Source organism: Pocillopora verrucosa, chromosome 3, assembly GCF_036669915.1.
Source record: "Pocillopora verrucosa isolate sample1 chromosome 3, ASM3666991v2, whole genome shotgun sequence".
NCBI classification, from domain to species: domain Eukaryota; kingdom Metazoa; phylum Cnidaria; class Anthozoa; order Scleractinia; family Pocilloporidae; genus Pocillopora; species Pocillopora verrucosa.
Genome location: NC_089314.1, coordinates 11,809,905 through 11,818,342, shown reverse-complemented (window position 1 = coordinate 11,818,342; position 8,438 = coordinate 11,809,905). Strand labels below are relative to the sequence as shown.

Sequence of the window (8,438 nt, the reverse complement as noted above, 5' to 3'; positions counted from 1 at the left end):
GCAATGATGGCAACGACGGTAGTTCCTATCAACGCCCTGAACCTGGTTGCGATGAAGATTTTAAGAACCAGGCCGACTCAGGTTAATTAAGGCCTGGGTCAAAAATGATTTTCGCCTCCAGTGCCCCCTCAGCAAGGTTCGCGGAATTCGCGTGGACTGCGCGAGTAACCATAGTTACTTGGAATCAAGATCGCGTAGTTCGTGAACGGCATCTGCCATTTTGAAGTGTCGGCTTTGCATTGGTTTTTCCCATCTTCGCTGGTGAATCCGACAATCTAGAGGAAGACACCAAAAGAATGTAATAACATTTTCTTTGCTATCTTCATTTCCTCAAAAAATGGCATGATATCGCTATCTTAAAGCCAAAGAGAACCCTTTTGAACCTACGAAGACTTCTAAACACCGCTCTCAACATGTTCATTGATTTCACTGCAAATACAACTCAACATGAATTTATAATATAGCCCTCATTTCTAGAGCTCAATGTAAACTTTACACTCAATAGCGTTTCACAATGTTTGTAACTTTTGCATAGAAAAAAGTACTGTGTTTTGCAACAAATGCATAGAAAAAAGTTTCATTGTGGATATACCATTCAATTTTGAAATTAAATCTAGCTTGATAAATCCTCTATCACATCATGATGTGTAAACTTATGGTGTTTATCAAAATTTAGGCTTTTGAATGCTTTGGAAACAATTTCTCTAAGAAGCAGATGAATTTACTGACAAACGTAATCCCCCAAAGCAGTTGTTAGGTAAGTTTAATTGCTGACATGTAAGATGCAGATTGTCTTGTCATAAATTGTCTCTTGAAAACTAAGAGGAAAAAAGTTGTACTAATGTGTGTTAGTTTATTCCGAGGTCCCTTACTGAATTGCTATAAATATATAATAATAATAATTTTAATTACTCACACAGAAAACCAGCCAGCCCTTGCAGATTCCAAAGGGAATCTACTTGATTAAAACCAGTTTTATTTACTGTTCCCTATTTGTTTTCTTGAAGAGGTCCTTCCAGTTATTCCATACAACTAATTTATTACAAGCATGTTAATGGTGTTATTTATGAGGCATTTTTTTGGTTTTTAAATCATGTTATATCAGTTTTAATTATAGTCAACAGTTTGGTTTTTAAGTTTTGACTGGTAATAATTGCAACAATCATTGTCAATGATGGACTTGTAATTGATATATTTGTCTATTTGAATGTAAATATTCTACCCACTACACCAGTGGAGTATCTTTTAATTCAAATGCATCACAAAAGTTCTGATACATGCATATGATTCTGACCATAGCCTTCTCTCTTTGTTGATAAGACATAATTAATTACCAGTGCTTACTGTTGCCCCAAGTGGGGCACTGTTTTTTTTGTGACAAGAGCAAACACAAACTGGTATAAGATGTGTCATCTTCTCAGCCCTACTCATAAAAGATGTGCCATCTTAAGAGCAGGATAGGTTGCCCTTATTACAAAGTCAGAAAGAAAAATTTTAAAATTGTATTTCTTGCTTTTTTTGTTGCTCTTCCAAGTGGATATTCCTGTTAGAAGGCTATGGTGGCCTAACTGGTTAAAACTCTGGTTTATAATTTTAAGTTTGATCAGCCAGTTGCTTGCCTAAATTCAATTTCATAGATCAATAATTGACAGGAATTGGGAAATAAACTGGTACATGTATGTTATCTAGCAGCAATGTAAAATTATAGACATGAGTATGACCTATGAAGTAATTTGTACCTGATGGACCCCAGAGCACCTTATCTGTGCATTATTAAAAATGTCCCTCTAACATTCATTCACAATTTGTAAAGCAGAAGTACAAAATTAGTTTAGACCAAGGGCACACATAAACTTGCTAAAGACATGCACATAAATCATAATTTTAACCTTGCAAAGCCCAATAAAAAGACTCCTGCCGTGACATGGCTAGGGTCACTTTACCTGATTAGAGTGTTGAGTGTTAATTATTACTTTCTTAAGCAGAGGTTTCATTAAGATTTTGAGGTGATGGGAAATGTACAAGGAAGCAGGCAAAATATGTTTTGATTCTGATTTATGTCAGTCACAACATGCAGGAAAAATTATGTTCCCAGCCAGTTAATTTGCCCAGTGTCAGGCCTGTGAAACCCCTGCTTAAGCTTATAGTATTCAGTGAGATATTATGGAAGCCAGTGTTGCCATAATGCCTGTTGTTGTTGGTCTTCTTACAGGGCTGGCATCCAAACATTCTTGAGCTATGGAAACCAAAAGTGGAATGTTTTGCTTAACACCTACTTTGAACAGAATTTTACCAAGGGAAAAAATATCACTGGCTTTGCTACAGGGAGAACCATTAACAACCTCAGGAGCAATATGAGGATAACAGGTGTACTTCTTTGCAGGAGGAAAGGAGCTGTCACATGCTTTTCCAAAATCGATGATGTAGCCATGTTTGTTACTCACAAGAACATTATTAGCCTTCAAATCACAGTGAAGAAAGCCTTTTGTGTGAATATGTGAAAGGGCTTCTGTCAAATCATGTGAAATAATTAACCAGTCATTTGTTATGAGTGAGCTTTGCACATTCTGTATTGTTGCACTGTTTTTCTGACAAGACAATAGTTTGCTTATTGTTACAGATGTATTGTCTTCCCCTTTAAACTCCATTATTAAGGAAATGGGCTGCTTTTGAAGCTGCACACCTATTGTGGTTGGGATATTTTTATGTGTGAGTGCCTGCATAATGTGAGCCTCCTTCATTATCTCTGTGGTGTCCTGCATCAGACTGTTTTTCCACAACCTTTATATCAAATCGTGTGTACTGTCTCAGAAGGCATCGACCATAGGATCCTTCTCCCAGTATTATATTCTGTCCATTGGTTGGAAGAAGTTCAGTATGATTGATTAAGTTTACAGTGGGATATTTGGTACTTACATTCCTTTTAAAAAACTGGAAAATGAAGGCAAATATATTATAGAGAGTGTGCATAAATAAATGCTAGATTGCAACACAAGTAAAGGTGAAGATTGTTGATCTCATTGTTTGGCATGCAAATTACTGCAAAGTAACTAGAAACATTACTCCTTCTCCAGATGGACTAGACATTAGCATTGGATTTTATTTTTTTCTTGGCGTGCTCTCCCTCGACGCTGCCGCTTTTTCTCAATTGCGTCTTTCTTTTTTTGGAGCTGAAGTTCCTTCACTTTTGTTTGTGCTTCAGCAAAGCTTATTTTAAATATTTTCTCAAAGTGGCCATTCACTTTGAATAAATGTGTTTTACAGCAGTTTTAATGGCTTTTTGCGTTGGTTTCACTTTACTTTGTGTCACCCCACTATCAATAAGGGCCTCTTTTAAAAGTTTTCGGGTTTTGAAAGTTTCTCCACTAAGGAAAAAATTATGGATGGCATAATAGTGCACTTGACAACCTCCACAATTTGACAGTGTGTGCTGTTTCTTCTGCGCTGTATTAAGAGCTTTCCAGTTTACCATTGAAAACGTGTCTTGGTACTGGGCCCTGGCTTTTGAGTTCATCTTTCGGAAAGAGCTTTAAATTGCTTTGGATTTCTTGACGTAGGTGGAACGTTCGACCGCAAAGACTTCCTGACTGTCACCCTCGAACGCTGCAAGATAGTTCTTCCACTTTTCACTAGGGTTAGTTTCAACCGAAGCACTTCCAACCTCAGGAAAGCTCTCCTTTACAACAACTCTTGCAAATCCACAATTAAAAATGACAGACATTTTCATTTCACACGAATACACTTAGCTCGTTATCGAGTAGTACCGTTGTTAGGGAACAAAACCTTGAAGAGTTTCAAGGAATCAGTATACGTATCTCGCGATAACTTTCAAGTTTTGCGCCAAAATTGTAATTCAGTCTCGTTATATGATACTACTTGGGATAAAATTACAAACGTTCATTATTCTTACCGCCCAAATTTGCAATTGTGTTTTATTAGAACTGTCAAAGGCGATCTAACCCTGGATTTACAGAGATGCAATCGACCTCAGGAAACGAGAAAAAGAAATAAATATCATCAAAAGTATACAAAGTTTGCCTGTATTACTTCTGAGATTGCTCCAATTGGTATTTGGTAGTGTATCAGCCGTTAAATTATTGCATCTGAACACTCGCGTGTCAAAATGGCGGACACTAAGTTGAATTACGTGACTGCGAGTTTTCAAAATTCCCACCTCTTAAACAGTTTTAATTTGTCTTTTTTCCAAATAAATAGGAACCTGTGGGATTACTTTCGTTGATAGCGGTTGGAACCAGGTAAAGGCTAAGATGTTTTCGGGCGAAAACCATGATAAAGGAAGCAGCTTCGCAGAGACAAAACTTGATTTAATCTGCCTAGCACATCTCTCTTTTTTTTGGCAGCCATTCCAAGTGGGAAAACAATGAAAAACGTCTCAAATATTCATAGCGATAACTGCATTTTGATTTGCCTTGTGTTTTGTGGTGGGAATTTGCTCAAGAAAGCAACCGACGAATTTGGCGCCTAAATGAACTGTTTTTGGCTGTTGAGAATATCATATTACGCTGCCACAATTCAGTCCGAGAGAGATGGTAGTGATACACATTTCTGCCAAGAATGAGAAAAATCCCTCGCAAAATAGCTAAGTTATTCTCAATTTTGTGAAAATATGGGTTAAAGACAGGGTGACCCAGGCCTTAATTAACCTGAGTTGGCTTCATTATTTATCTGTCCGATTATACGCTCTATACTATCATATATATCTACAGGTGCACTAGGCGGCTTAAATCGATGAAGCAATGAAAGGTCTACCATTCGGTTTTTGTTCCTTCGATGCAAGCAGCCTCAAGATTTTCCGGCACTAGGTCAGTCCTCTTTACAAAACATATTGACCTTCTTATGTAAATAAAAACCCCACCACCACTTCGGTTTCAATCATGGCGGACAATGTCGTAACTCTCTACACAAACATCGGTATAATATTGGTCGAGGCGGTTTCATTTAACGCTCAGATGTCAAAGTAGTTCTGACTCCACATAAGGCGGATTTCGTCATGTGTAAGGGCAGACTAACAACGTTCAAAAAGCCCATCTCAGCACCTCGAAGTTTTTGGAAAAGTAAACCGATCTTCACTTCAAGTCGACCCCGACCGAATATCCCAATCCACACAGTAAGAAATAGTAAATAAAGGTCATCACGATGAACTAATGGGACCATTAGGTTTCATCCACTCTGTTTTGACTTGCTGCTTCAGACCTGCTCTGTTTGTACAACTGCTGAATTGAATTCACATGTTCCAATCTAGACTACTACTACATACTGTCGTATGGCGTACTGGCGCGACTCCTGCCACTCGCAAGCGATTTAAAATCTTTTTCTTCAGAATTATAATAGCTCTTATCAGGTTATCTTTTCAATACTTTCCTTACATATTGCTCATTAAGGCAGTTAGTTTTGAATAAGGTGCCATTTCTCCATCAGTGTTATTGAGGTTAGTAAAAAATATAGCTAAAAAAAGAAATTAAAAAGGGGTGACGGGCCTACGCGACTCCTAACATTCGCAAGCGATTTTTAATCTTCCACCTTCAGACAAATAGGTTTGTATGACCCAAATATCTCTTCAGGCCCGTAGACAAGTTTTAGCGCAAGGGGGTGCCAAGGGGGGTGCGTTTGAGGATTGACGGGCGACAGAGGTGTGAGATTCAGGGGGAGGGGTCCGGGGGCATGTTCTCCAAAAAATATTAAAGGAAATAAAGTTGTGTGAGAATGCATTTTGTGCGTTTTTAGGACTGTTTTGAAGGCCTATTTTTGGAACTTACTCTCTCTGAAATCGCCGGTATCAAGTAAACGGACTGTTGCGGTCCATGGGGGAGGGAGATATGCATACGCACCCGTCGTACTCCCTCCCGACAGAGACAGCTTTGTCTTGTTAAAGAGTGGTGATAGACCTGCGTGACTCAACATTCGCGAGCGACTTTGAGTCTCCTTTCTTCAGAGTTAGGCCTTGACCAGGATATCTTTTAATGACATTCCCTTAAGACGTGATAATGGGAATGGCTTCGAATACTATACTACAAAGCAGTTGCATTATATCATAAGATCTGGATTTTTTTCTAGGCTTGCTGTCATGCTGGGAGCGAATTTGGGCCAATCTTGCTACTGAACTTATAGTCTTGAGTGTACTAGGGTTCTTTGATTGAGTGTTCCGCATATAAGAATAATTTCACGTAAGTATTTGCGCACCAAGAAATGATGCAAATATTTGAAAAAGAAGCCGTCATCTGTGAATTGCGGTGAACACTACACGCAGGCTGTAAGCTGGCTAGCCCACAATCTGTGATCTTAATGTTTTTAAGACTCTGCTTGAAATGAATGGTCATGGATGGGATTATTGGTCATTATCAATTGACTGACGCTGCTAAATCTTAACATAACTGTGCTAGAACAAAAACCATCATTTAAAGCGCCTTGGGAATTATCTGCAAGTACTACCCAGATTACGTTTCTCGTCTTTCCAATAGTGACTCGTTTTGTCCCTGTTTATTCTTCTTCAAAATGCGGTGGGATGTCTTGCTATCTTTCTATATTTCACGCCAACAACAAAGGCAATGCAAGAGGCACCCGGCCTAGGGATTATTTGTATTTGGCGCGCAAACACTCGTGTGACGCACCGTAACAGACCCATAACATGACAATAGGTAACAAGAGACTGACGGTTGAAGGTTGACTATGAAACACATTTAGTGTTTTATTGACTTGTTAGTGGTTTATTGGCAAAATAGTGAGGCCGGATAGATCACAAAAGAGTCACGCTGTCCTGGTCACGATGCCTCTGTCAAAAAAATCAAAGCGAAAAACCGTCGCTTCGTCGAAATTAAAAATGGATTGTCGCTGTCGCAAAATGTCGCTCTTTTTCTGTCAGTTTTTGTCGGCTATCGGATCAAATATTCTAAGTCGCCTAAAGGGAAGTGTACCCATACATTTTGCGATAAGATAGTCAAGCGAAGTCGACCATAAACTAGGGCACCATCAGCGATCAAATTGAACCTATATTGTACCAATTCAAATTGTTTACACTTGGACTGTGTACGCTTTGCAGACGTCCGATTTTTCTAATCATTCGGATGATTTTAGACAGAATTGGACTCCAATCGCTCCTTTTACCATTTTTTTGTTCGTAGAGAGGCGAGAAAAAGGTACCTGCACGATCGCGTGACGCTCAGGATCTTGTCCGGTCGTTAGTCACCCAATCGTTCCCCGTCTCCCTTTTGCATTCTTTAGATATCACGTGACGCGTAAAGTGGAAACAAAACTATTATATTTGATGGGTGGGTTCATGTAATGTGAGAATGTTCGTGAACTTATTGATGGCAGTCATAACGGACGGTGGTTCCTTTTCAGCTTTAAAACATCTTGCCGATCATTCACAAGACGAGTCGACATCCCGATCAGGAAGTTGATGTCTGAAGGTCGGTATACTTCGACTACTTCCCGCAAGTTTGAACTAAATGCTTGCGAAAAGAACTCGAATGATTCAAGGTTGTAGTTACGGTAAGATTTTCCCCAAACTGAACAATTTTTGAGCAAGTAAATGGTAGTTAAAAACAGAGGTTGTGCAAATTCAAGAGAGAGGCTTCACTGAAATATTTTTATTTATGTAAAGATAACGGTGATTTAAAAGGTTTCCAAACAAGCTAAAACTTTTTAAACTCGTATGTGTCACAATCTGACACCTGCCAATTACAAACACGTAAGGAAAAAAGCGCATGTACTTTTTTGAAAAATTAAAAATAAGGGAAAAAAAATGACAAATGACCAAATTGAACGGACTCGCAAAGACTTAGCGAAAGCGTATTTGTAGTAGGACTGAAAACTTCGCTCACCGTTTTACAACGAATAAATATTTTGAGAGGATACAAATATTAAATGAATGAAAATTACATCGATTAATTCAATTGTCTACAAATACCTCAAAGTTTTAACTTTTTGAGTTACTTTCGTGAAGGATTAAAGTCAATTACAAACGGTTTTTATGCCGCGTGTCAACCAATTTACTAATGACGCATTTACTACCACAAATTCATTTCTAAAAGAATTTTCGCTGGCAACAAAAGTGATTTGAGAGAGAGACATAAAAAGTTATTAATCGGTTTGATTTGCTAAAAAAACCTTCCTGAAAATATTCCCAGCCGGCAAAACGAAATATAACATGAAAATTGGTGCAGATGAAATACAGGTAAAGAAATGATCCTTACATTGAGCTCCGGTTAAAAATAAAACTTAAGGAAAGAGGCTTTTAAGACTTCTGGCTACAAAAGCACTTAGATCTCTTGGTTTTTGTCCTAAGGTGTTTGTTTGAAAAAAAAGAAAAGGAAAAAAAAAAAAAAAAAAAAAAAAAAAAAAAAAGAGGAATAAGTATAATCACGTGACTCTCGCGTTTTTCTCCCAGGCGTTTGTTATCACGTTCTGCAGACAGATGT

At 38.2% G+C, this 8,438-nt stretch overlaps 1 long non-coding RNA gene across 2 annotated transcripts; it reads left to right on the top strand.

The window, feature by feature from the left end:
- Positions 1 to 229: 229 nt before the first annotated feature.
- On the top strand, positions 230 to 4,062 carry LOC136279861 (uncharacterized). 2 transcript variants are annotated; one of them, XR_010717030.1, is made up of 4 exons: positions 230 to 298; positions 677 to 757; positions 3,558 to 3,634; positions 3,940 to 4,062. It is a non-coding gene; the product is annotated as an uncharacterized lncRNA (long non-coding RNA). The 2 variants fall into 2 exon arrangements; XR_010717029.1 differs by lacking the exons at positions 3,558 to 3,634; positions 3,940 to 4,062 and adding an exon at positions 2,213 to 2,373.
- The last annotated feature ends 4,376 nt before the right edge of the window (positions 4,063 to 8,438 follow it).